General features: G+C 48.1%; 1 pseudogene; it reads right to left on the bottom strand.

Moving 5' to 3' along the window:
- Nucleotides 1–6,249: 6,249 nt before the first annotated feature.
- On the bottom strand, nucleotides 6,250–8,223 carry LOC120846902 (annotated as a pseudogene).
- Between the last annotated feature and the right edge of the window lie 4,063 nt (nucleotides 8,224–12,286).

Genomic DNA, 12,286 nt, shown 5'->3' with positions numbered 1-12,286 from the left:
GCAAAACTAACGAGGCAAAACTTTGCGTGAATAATGTGACTTGCGGCGATTCATTTCACGTCGACGCCGCAGAATGGGCGCTAAAGCCTGACTCCCACAATGAGATTCTGCTCGCTATTTTCAGTCGCGACGTCGCTCGGGCTGCAAAAGCGCGGACCGTAGCTGAGATGGTGGACGTCGATACTGAAAACCGCAAGTAGAATCGGGCATTACAAGTCGGTGATGGCCACTGGTAACAATAACGATAAACATCTTGTATCTGTTTACACTTAGCCTACTTACCCCAACCAACCTTCAAAAGTGTTTTGAGGCCTGCACTTAGTTCTTATCGCAATTACCGGGTCAACGTTTGGTTTCCGGGCCGGTGTCATTTGAACGAGCTGACGACAAAAAGCAGCCAAGTTTGAAAGAGCAGACGACAGTTCGAACGCATGCGTAATGGGGTACGGGCAAGAAGCACCGCGTCCCGCGTCAACAAACCATTCGAATGTCACGTTGTCGGCGTCTGTGTGAGTCTGCCTACTCTTTTTCGCGTTGGAGTTGTCGATCCTACGTCCTCATCGCAATGTCTTACCACTTCAATCGCCTGAGCGAAATTATCGAGGCTCGTTACGCCGCTAAACGTTCCGTAAATAATTTGACGTGCGGCGATTTATTCGCATGAACGCTGCAGAATGGACGCCAAAACCATGATGAGATTCTTGTAGCTATTTTCGGTCGCGACGTCGCTCGTGCTGCAAAAGTGTAAAAGGTAGCGGCGATGATCGACATCGATACTGAAAATCGGAAGCGGGAAGAGAGAAAGCGTAACAAGTAGGTGATGGCCACCGGTACCAATAATTAACATATTGTATCTACTGTTTACACCGAGCCTACTTAAGTCTTTTGAGGCCTGCAATTACTTCTTATTGCAATCACCGGGTCAAACTTTGATCTACGGGCCGCTTTTGTCTGAACGAGCAGACGACAAAAAGCAGACAACTTTGAAAGAGCAGACGAAAGTTCGAACGATCAGGCGGCCGTGTGAATTTGAAGACGCACAGAATCCGTGGGTGGTCCGGACAACTTGGGGGTTTTCTCTCGGTCATGCCAGAACAAAGCAAATACATCTGGCGACTACAAATTGTGGCCCGCACACGCAATCGTAGTTCGACAGCGCCAGGTTTGCCCTTTTCACGGCTGCTATCCACGTTCTCGGACGAACGGAAGGTGCAAAAACACATGAAAACTGATCTTCAAACCTTCCCAGACTCTCTTGGTAAAGCCCCCATCGCAGCATTTTGACGAGAAGGCAGGTTTTTTGTCTCGTTTCTTCCAAAGGAACACAGGAATGCATGCCTGGCACGGCGACTTCTGCCCACCGCCCGAGACCGGAAGTGCGTCCGGCGCGCCACCACCGCGGCGTGACGTAGGAGAGTTGAGTTGGTGTATACGTCGGAACGTTCCGAGGAACCCGCAGTACCAAGGATACTCACGTGCTTCAATTTTCCTCCGTTTTCTTACTCGGTTAGGTCTTCGTTTTCGACTCTTGTGGAGTTAAAATTGAAAGTGTGTTTAGGCGTCTTCGACGGCTGTTTCACGGTTCAAAGAGTTTATATATGGACTTCTTTTTCTTCTTTTTTTTCCTGGATAGGTGAAGGGGGCCGTCACTCGATTCGGGCAGGCTCGCGGAGAAGGCTTATAAATACTTAAACAACTACAGAGAGAGCCAAATTTTATTTTCGAAACAATATCCCCCGAGACGCAGGAGCACACGAAAGGAAACGAACTTTCTTTACTGTTTTGCATTTGTTTTGAGTTCATCGTGACTGAAACGGCACAGTTTTTCAGAGATCGTACAAGTTCAATGTATTAGCATCACGAATGTGTGGAAGGTCGGACGAGATGGCAGTTAAAAGTCGCAAGTTTGTTTTATGGTGGCGTGCAACCAAAGACTTGAGTTTGGCTGCCACAACTTCAGAGAATTATAGAGCTGTTTTATTAGCAGGTACAGCAATTTATCTATATTGCTGTTTTACAAATCTTGCACCAACCTGATGGAATTTTCAAAAAATGATTATGTAACGCCTCTTTCGGTGATGTCACGGGATCAGAATACCTGCTTTTATTAAAGTATGTAATGCTTTTGAACGTAACCCTCATTTCGAACATTTTGTCCTGCCGTCCATCCGTGCATTTACAGCTAAATTCTGCCGAAATGACGTCACGTGATGTCACGTCTCCAATACAACTTGGTGAAACAGTCGGCACGTGATCTCTACGCCAATTCGGCGGGTTAAATCGACGTCACGGGTGCGTCACTGTGCGGCGCACACTCGTGAACCTTATAGGGCTGCCAGTGAATATAGAGAAAGGGTGACCAGTTTTCGCAAGGACAGTCCCGCTTTGAAGGTGCATTTCTCCCGTCCCGTAATTGTCTATAACGAAGCGTCACGTCCGGGTGTCGTGGGAAAGTGCGTGCAAAGTTGCGAAATGGGTGCTAAGCGAGTGGAAGAAACCTGAAAGAACACGTACTATATTTTATAAAAACAAACTGACTATAAAAATGTTACCTCTCAGAGAGTAAATTTAGAGCTCGCTTTGTGGTGCCATCGGTCAATACTTTCAGTTCGCACAGATGTTTGTTTTGTACACCTTTATATATTACTATATTTGACAAACTTTGATTTGTTTAAAAAGTGAAAGCTGTTTACAACTCCCTGTAACGCCGAATTAGAGCGCAGCTCTTGAGGAGGAGGAGAGAAGAGTACTGGGGGGGTCAACTGACCGGAGGGGGGTCACGTGACATGGGTGTCAGGTGACGATGACAATGCCGAAGATGTCATCAGTGACGATGACGATGCGGATACCGATGACGTCATTAGTGGCGTCACTTATGACGTCACCAGTGATGATGACGATGCGGATGTCGGTGACGTCATCAGTGACGATGACGATGCGCATGCCGGTGACATCAGTGACGTCACTGATGACGTCATCAGTGATGATGACGATGACGATGCGGATGTCGGTGACGTCATCAGTGATGATGATGATGACGATGCGGATGCCGGTGACGTCATCAGTGACGTCACTGATGATGTCATCAGTGATGATGACGATGACAATGCGGATGCCGGTGACATCATCAGTGATGATGACGATGCGGATGCCGGTGACGTCATCAGTGACGATGAAGTCATCGGGGGGGTCACGTGACCTCGGCGGGGGAGGGGGTCCGTGACCTTGGAGGGTCACGTGACCTAGGGTCACGTGACCTTGGGGGTCACATGACCTTGGGGGGTCACGTGACCTTGGGAGGAGTCACATGACCTTGGGGGGGTCACATGACCGGGGGGGTCACGTGACCTTGGGGTGACCTTGGTTGCGCCGACGGCGACGGCGACGCCGCTCAAGCCGGAAACGGGCGCCTAAGAACAGCGCTCTAAAATGAAGAAAGGTGCTGGTGTATCAACTAAACGAATTTCTTCGGAAGGATATGCATTTTCACAGGGTACTGTATAGTAGCAGAGCTTGGTTTTTGAGCGCAGCTCTTAGGCGGCCGTTTACGGGTTGAGCAGCGTCGCCGTCGCCGTCGGCGTAGCCGTGAGGTCACCTGACCCCGGTGACGTCACGAGGGTCACGCGACATCACGAGGGTCACGTGACATTACGGTTACGCCGACGGCGACGCCGACGCCGCTCGGAGGGAGGAGTAGCAGGCAGGATCAGGAGGTGAGGAGGAGGGAAAAGGCTTATATCTCCCCAGACTTGTGCTCGTTACTTGAAAGAGGAAATGGATTACAATTACCAACTACCGAGCCTCAAACGTAATGGATTGCCGTTACCAATTACTTTGGCTGAAAAGTAAGGGATTCCTTTACCCGTACCGTTACAAATTACTTTCACGTTACTTTTTCTGTATACTTATCCAGAAAACAATAGAAACAATTTTGATATATTTCAAAAAACGTTCTGCAACACTACTTCTCATTTCTCCAACGCCCCTATGATGGTAGTCCTTGTAAAAATAAAATATTGTGTTTAGGAGAAAGTGTGTAAGTGCACTCCGTTCAACTACAAACTTTCAAGGCACCAAAAGCTGCAACCGCACCCGCCATCCCACTAGCTTACGGCCTCTGGAAATAATCCCTGGAATTGCACAGACAAAGCTAGCGGTGCGCATGCCCAGTAGCAGTGTCTAGCTCCGCCGCGAGATTCTGAGCTAAAGAAGCGGTGCACGAAAGCTCCCTGTTATTCACAAGAAAAACTGGGCTCTTACGTTACAATTGATATGCAATGCAGAATGCAGGTGTGCCAGCTTACCTTGATGTGTTTCCGTAGGTTAGAGTTTGTTGTTCTTGCTGAGGACAATCTCAGTTTTTTTGGCGAGCAAAGTACGCACTTAAACTCTAGGTTCCCATTCTCCTTAATGTCCTGAATTTTGAACATCTCATTAAGAGATAGTCATGGAGTCGACGGACACTCCATGACCGAAAACTCGACCAGTCAGAGAAAAAGTGGCGGTTACGGGTAATTAATCGTTCATCGGTTCTCATTTCCATACCAATAGTGGTGGAGGCAAGGTGAGGGGAGGGCGTAACGGAGCAAGAGAAGCGATGGCCATCGGTCTCACAATACAAAAGAGGATCACGCCACCTTTACGCGTTCTCTCTCTCACTCTCTCTCTGTCAGCACTCCTTAGATAGCTTAACACCCCCTCCCCCCCACACACACACTCCTTAATGCTGACAGTTGATTGTAAAGTAAGGAGTGGACTCGACCACTATGCCCATACAAGTAAACCAAAAGAGGTATCATCCCTACCCTTGAAGACGATGCTCTTAGCCCGTCGCGCCGGGCGCTTTTCAACCGTGCCTCTAGACCGTGCTAGAATACCGTAGCGCACATAAAAGACAAAAGGAATTCGACCCCTTCGCGCGAGGCTACACCGTCTTTTACGCGGTTGTGAACCCGCGAATCGAGGGGTACGAACCCGCGTTTAATGTTTGTGCAGGTGGCGGGAGACCTCTAAGAATTTGGAAAGGGTGAAACGGTCCAAAGGTCAAAAACAAGTAAACACCAGAAAGATTTCTACTTCCCGGGAGAAGAAGAAAAACACGTTGAAAGGCAACGGAGAGCCTACTCGGCCTTGTCTTACTTGATCTTCGTATTTCGTACATTTGAACATGCCTTGCCCGTTTTGCTAGTGGCTCTAGCAATACCATTTAGAAGACAACAGCCTGCGCACGCCGTTTCGTTAGCAGAACCCCGACCCGCCTCAACCGGCAAACACTCCGAAGCTTGGCGAGAGTAGGGGCCCCGCGGAGCGCCGTCGAAAAGTGATCGCAGCGCCCTTGGCGAGCTCGGAGCCTCTACTAGCAGACGAATTCTCCTCAACGCATTGGTTTTGCCTATTTTCGTGCGAGGTGACCAATGAAAAACAAGAAAAAAATTGTCGCGGGTATCTGCTTCTTTGAATGTTGAAAAATAGGTGCCACCTCATAAGTGAAGGACATTTTCTTCGCGTGGGGAAGATGTTAGAACTTTCAGGTTGCAATTTTGGGGCTCTCCTGAAGAAAACACTCTGTGACAACTTATGTAAGCGAGACAAAACACGAATGTACCTTCGCACTGTTTTTTTTTTTTTTTTTTTAAAGGGCAATGTACAAAAATTTTAGAACATAGCTACGTTTCAACTTTACTGTTCTTATCAATGAATTTGTTTCGTTGTTGCAGTTCCCATTCCTCATGAATCTCTTGCTTATAACCGCTTTTTCGAATAGGCGAATAGGATGAAGAAGCAAATGGCAATTTCGAACCATGTACATTATTGCGATGTCAGTGTTATGTTGCTACTTAAGCTTAGGAGGATGGTTTAAGCAAACTGTTTAATAAATACATACGGGATCAAAGCGGCAGCTATGGCGAATGCTCGTCAGTTCGAACCGTAACAGCGCGTGCCACCTCCTGCGAGCGTGCTCACTGGATGTCCTCTTCTTCCAAGATCAGAAAGCCTCATGACATCATAACATGCCCCCCTTCTTCTTTTCTCTCTTTCTTTTTTTTTTTTTTTTAAAGATAATTTAGTGCGATCGCGGCACTTGTCAGTCTCTGTATTATAGCGGCTTCACCACAACGCGTCGGCTTCTTCTTCTTTGTGTATCCTGTTGACCTTGCAGACGTGGAAATGTGTTCAAGTGATTCGCCATTTGGAACTGTATGGTCAAAGTCTTCAGCAGCTTCGTTTGAGACTCTAGGGAAATAGTTTTCAGCAGCTGTATTCGTTTCTGCTGTTCCATGTGCTTCTTTGGTGTGGTACCGGTTGCGCCTGTAAGTCCTCGATGTGTTTCTGCTGCTGCTTGTCCTGGTTCCACTTGTTCTCCTCGGCACGAGACTGTTTCAAAAGGGACTCGTACCGCCGGGAGAGTTCCTCTATCTCGACTCGGCTTGCTGGTGCCTCCAAAGTTCTCGCTGTACCCCCAGTGCCCTCGGTGACATGTTCCATCGAGGCCTCCACTTTTTGGTTTGGCGCCTGTACCAACCGTTCTTCAGCCTTGAAATGCTTGTACTTGAGCAGGCGAAAGCGCTCTTGCAACTGCTGATTTGCTTGCCACAGCTCTTGCAGCTCCTGCATGGTCTTTTGTCCCACTGCGCCCTGCTGCTCCTCGAAGACTGCGAGATCTCGTCTGGCTGTTGCCCACTCTTTTGTCAGCTGAGCGCACCTGTCCTCCCAACTGCGTTTCTCTTGGGCTGCCGCGTGAAACTCTTCCTGCAGGTTCCTGCGTCTGTATACAATGTGCTTATGCTTGTCCAACAGCTGGGAGTGGTCTGTCTTCAGCGCTGATAGTGCTGCCTCACACTTGGCCGCTTCGTCCAGGGCAGTGTAGTCCTCGTTCTCCATCTCCTTGGTGGCCTTGACGTGCTGCTCGCGCTGAGTCTTCAACTCCTCCTCGAGGCAATGTCGTGCCTGTTTTAAGTTCGCAGCTAGCTGTTGAAAATGTTTGTTGTCGTTGACGAGCATCTCAGCTTGCTCCTCCAGGCAGGAAAGTTCTGACCACAAAATGTCGGCTTCGCTTTCTAGCTTTCCGTTGCGTTTCTGGAGGCTGCTGACTTTCTCGTCTAACCTCTCGCACTCTGTTTCTGCCTTCTCGGTTAAGGAGCTTCCGTCTGCTTCCGTTTGTGACGAATTGTTACACTTAACAGCATTCTCTCTCTCTCTCAAAGTCTCCGCCACCTTTTCGTGTCTCTGCTGCCAGAGGTGACTTTCATTAGACACTCATCTAATTTTTTCACTCGCATCTTCACAAGATGATTTCCACTGCTGACTTTCTTGAGCGAGGAGCTCGTTCCTAACTCTCAAGGATGTGACCCGTTCCTGGAGCAGTGCCAGCTTACGGTTCAAGTCTTCCAGCTGACTTGCTTCAAGACAGATTGCAGCTTCTGACGACTGGTTGGTGTGCTCGATGATGCTCCGGACAAATGCTTCGATGATGCTCCGGACAAATGCCCCGAGATCTTGTAACGGCCACTGGTACCGGTCCTTTAAGTACTGATAGTTTTACTGAAGTAGATTGACCTGTTCCTCTTTTTTAGCAAGCTGGTTTTCCAGGGCCTCTCTCTTGCGTTTTGCGATGTCCAGCAACTTCTTGAGGTACTGAAAGGCACTGACCTCTCGTTGTTCGGAATCGTTCTGAACTAGCGGCAAGTCCTCGCCACAGTCTTGAAGAAGGACATCCTGCAAGATGCAGTACTCGGCAGAAAACCTTTCGAGCTCAAGCTGAGATGCTTCAAACTTCTCCTTCAGGGTGTTCGCTTCCTCCACCTTGGCATCTACAAGCTCTAGCTGCTTTGACAAATCCCCACTTAGAGAAACTAACTGGGCTTTTAATGCTTCAGACTCCTGATATTTGGCATGAGAAAATTCTGCTTGCTGCGCTTGCATCTTCCCCAGGAGAGCCGAAGCTGCCTTGCACTCACGTTGAAGGGCCTGCTCACAGCCAAAGCTCGCTTCGAAAGTTCTCTTGTGCTCGAAAGACTTTCGCTGCATTTCTGCCGTTGCCAAAACCAACTCTGAAATCAGGCCTTGTCCCTCTTCGAGGCGAGATGCCAGCATGCCCTTTTTTTTCTTTGACCGCCTCTCCAGCTCTGTCCCAGTTCGCGCAAACTTGGTTGCTTTGGTTGATGGAAGAGGCCCAATTGTTATGCCTCCCAAATGGTTCGTTTCATTGCGGTCATTGTTCATGGATGAGTTGGAAGTATCTTCTACCGCAGAAACACGTCGATATCCGTAAGTTTTCTGCTGTGTCTGGTCGCACATTCGGAAAAAATGTCCAAAATTTCCACACGAAAGGCAGAGCTTTCCGTAAGCTGGGCAGTTTCGGGGCTGATGGTAAGTACCACATCTCGAACATGAAATTTGCTGTCGGTTGCTGGATTGGTCTTTTTGTGGTCCGGATGGTCGGTAACTTCGTTGCGCTGCTCTGAAGCTAGGTGGCTGACGATAGAGTCCATCAACTCTAACTTCGTCTTCAGTTTTCTGAATATCATTCACGCGTTTTTTTAGATTTCAGCTGCTTTCCAGGTTGAAATGATTTTGTCTAAGGTTAGACTCGGTTCACGAAGCAACCGCTCGCGCAAAGCCACGTCTCGTATCCCAATGATGTTACGATCACGGATGAGACTGTTTTCTTGAGCTCCGTAGTCGCATTTCTGAGCCTGCAGTTTTAGCTCAGTTACATATTCGTCAATGGTTTGTTCTGGCTTTTGGCACATTGTGTTAAAAATGGCTGTTGCTTGTGTCACGCTTTTGTAAGGTGCATACAGTTTATCAAATTCGTGCAGTATGTAATCTACTGCATTCTCTCTTTGCCCGCTTTGACCGTCTCCTGTTGGTTGCAGAGAAAATGTTTGCGTAATTCTTCTTGCCTGAGATCCAAGGCAGTGGAGCAGAAAAGCTTTCCGAGTTGCGATAGGCTTCGATGCATTCACAGGCTGCCTCGATGATAAGGTACGATGATTTCCACTCCTCCCATGCTCTTGCTGGGTCGTCACCAGGATGGAACGGAGCCGGCGGTTGTAGGAAAGCAGATGCCATATTGTTGTTGCTGTTGCTTGTTAAATTTAAAATATGGACGTTGAGCTGCTCACCACTTCTGACACCATGTTATGTTGCTAGTTAAGCTGAGGAGGATGGTTTAAGCAAACTGTTTAATAAATACATACGGTATCAAAGCGGCAGCTATGGCGAATGCTCGTCAGTTCTAAACGCAACAGCGCGTGCCACCTTCTGCGAGCGTGCTCACTGGATGTCCTCTTCTTCTAAGATCAGAAAGCCTCATGACATCATAACAGTCAGTATGCTCTAGAAGAAGTCGATTGTCCACATGCAAGTGTGACGCTATTACTGAAATTAATAAAAGCGGAGTTACAAGAAAAGCAGGCATCTTACGCGTCCAAAAAAGAAAAAAAAAATCGAGGAGAGCATTGTAGTGCGAATAAAGGTGATTTCGGTCCGGGACGACCAACGTTACTAAAACACTCAGTTGGGAAACTTACCGTCGAAACCTGGGCCGTTGGCGTCCACCGAGACCGAGCTAAATACGACAACAGCGCCACTCTTCATCATTTGTCTGTACTGTGTCACCTTGAGCTTTTAGAAAGCATGTTTTTGCGTAAAAACAAACGGAAAAGACTCCTTTTGTATGAAATTGATTAAAGTTCAGTACAAAATGAAGGGCGCGTGATGTTTTTAAAATCCTTAGTTTGCAAGGTTTTGCGGCACAATTAATATTGTTTTTATACAACCATGCCTCAGCGGTGCCTTCAGGTAGGGCGTCCCGACCTAGGTGCATTTTAACTTGGGTACTAAGACGCGGCGCGTCCGCTGGCGAGAGGGGGATGGCACCCCTGTAACCCCTAACGCTGTATCCGTTTCGGCGCCAAAGTGGCCGATTAAAGCCAGAATAGGCGTCAGGTACAGTTCCTCGAGTGGCCACTGCAGAGAAATGGCGGCGTTGTGTTCGCTATTAGCTCGGTGCTCGAGGACAGATCGGGGACAATTTTTCAGAGCAGTCTCTATAGGTAACCTGCAATGCTGTTTGGTTTGGCCACATCTAGCGACTAAAGCAAGAAATATTGGGTACCCCTGGGAGTGGCGGCTGCACTGTTCAAACGTGAGCTTTTATTTTGGTGGCGCCGCTCAGCCTAGTGTCTGAAACAAGAAATGCTGGGTATCCCAGGAAGCCGTGATCGCGTAACGTGCCAGTAGAGCGGAAGCTACGGCCCTGGCGGGCCAATCGGAACGTGACTGCCTATCACCCGAGCGCGCCTCAACTCCGGAGAGGTATCAGGCTTTTCGCTGCGTCATGCTCCAATATGTGTGCGTTGCGCTCGTATACGTCGCGCATTTCGAAGCCTTCGGCACGCAGTGTGGGGCTTATCATTCACCCTTTGCCAAGTTACAACGAGACAGGGTATAACCGTGCGCTCTCACGCTGCTGGCGCCGCCTGGCCGTTGCCGGCTGGCTATGGCAGTTTCCTAACTGAGTGGGTTAGTAACGTTGGGGACGACCAACGTCTTCGTCCTCTTGTACAATAAAAGCAGGCACCGGCAATGGAGAATCAGCAGCTCTTTTTCATTTTTCAGTCTACTTTCTTTTTATTTTTGAGGAGACGCTACGCCGTCGCGTTTTTTTCTTCCTCCTGCTTTTATGGGATTTTTTGTTTGTTTTTTTCGCCCTTTTTGTTTACTTGATGTTCGAACCATCGCGTATTTTGCTTTGCCTTGTTTGGCTTAGTTTCTACTCTCTTTCCTTCACTTCGGCGCTCACCGCCAGTCCGTCTGCTACGCTGTTCCCGGACATTTCGAGGGCCGTCTGCAACATTGTTGTTGTTGTTTTCTTCCACTGTCGTCTGCGATAACGTCCTATTTCCTCCTTCGATTGAGTCTCTAATCCAAAATCTTCATATATGCTTTTTGGTATTTATCAAATATATTAAAAAGTGCAAGCTCGTTATATATTTACATTCGAATTTTATTTGTCTACGCCGGAACGTCTGCTATGGGTCATCGTTTGTTGATCAACGTTAGACAGCAACAGCGCATACTTGCAGATGGCAGGCATGTAATGTGCTCCTTACCGCTGCAAACACCAGTTTTTGCGATGTGTCAGAAAATCCTTCTTCTGCTTCTCGAAGACCGAAGTGAGTAAACAAGTTGCCGCATCGTTCAAATTAAGCTGAAACAAACAACTGAAAAAAGAAGTGAAGCTCCTTTTTACGTTGCGTGCTTTCTATTTTGTTTTTCCATGAGCGTTACAATGATCGTTGTCGTCAAAGGAGGTTTTTGCTGGATGATTTGTACCTTTCTATCGTCTGCTAACTTTATGTTTTATTCGACGTTGTTCGCTACATTCGCTCTATTTCTCTTTATTTTCGTCTGAGAAGGGGACCCCATCTTTCGTGCCAAGTGCGGAAAATGTTTGCACAGTCATTCTCTCGTTACTTTTTTTTTGTTTTTGTTATGCTGCAAGGCAGGTGCGCTTGCTCTGGTAATCTTAATCTTTTGTTTTCCCACGTTCTAATGATCACCTATTTAAGCAAGAAACTGTGACAAAGCAGTCTGTAGTGGATCAACAGTAGCCTCTTACGACGCAGATCGAGCAGCTAAACTGCTTTCTTTCGCTTTCCAGAAGCGCTTCAAACTTGTGTGATCCCCTGAGCTGCGTTTGAAACCGCTTAATAAGCTGCTCTATTTTCGTTTATGCGTGGATTGTTATTTGATTGTCGTTGCAGTTGCGATCAGGGGATTCCGCTTCGCACGCGGACTGACCGTAATGAATTGTTTCAGCTGTTGGGGTGACGAAACGGGGCGCGCAAAGCTTTTGCTTACGTCGACTCCGAGCCCTTTAGAGGCGTTCGCCACCGCTCCCATGGGTTTTCGGAGGAAATACGCCGGCATCTACTGGCGACCACAGCTGCGTGCGCGGCTGCTTCGCGCGAGCTGATAACGAGCTACCACAGTTTTTTTGCAACGTGCCTGCGACACCATCAAGACTGCCGGTCTTAGCAATGTAAGCTCGTTCTGAGCACGACCACTGAAGCAGGCGATGAAGCAGACGATGGTGCTCATCCGGACTACCTAGGAGGCGCTGAGGGGATCTACTAGTGATGACGTTTAGAGGAGGAGACGCGCAGGCCTTGTGTTCTACGTGGTATTGCTCTAGTGACCGGTCATACAAGAACTCGTGTTTTCTTTTTCGCTATTCTCCCCTTCCTGATGTTTTCTATTTTGTTGAACTTGCTCT

Source organism: Ixodes scapularis, unplaced genomic scaffold (genome assembly GCF_016920785.2).
Source record: "Ixodes scapularis isolate PalLabHiFi unplaced genomic scaffold, ASM1692078v2 PGA_scaffold15__6_contigs__length_5221840, whole genome shotgun sequence".
NCBI classification, from domain to species: Eukaryota; Metazoa; Arthropoda; class Arachnida; order Ixodida; family Ixodidae; genus Ixodes; species Ixodes scapularis.
The sequence above is the reverse complement of the archived record's forward strand: the minus strand, read 5'-3'. Positions and strand labels throughout refer to the sequence as shown.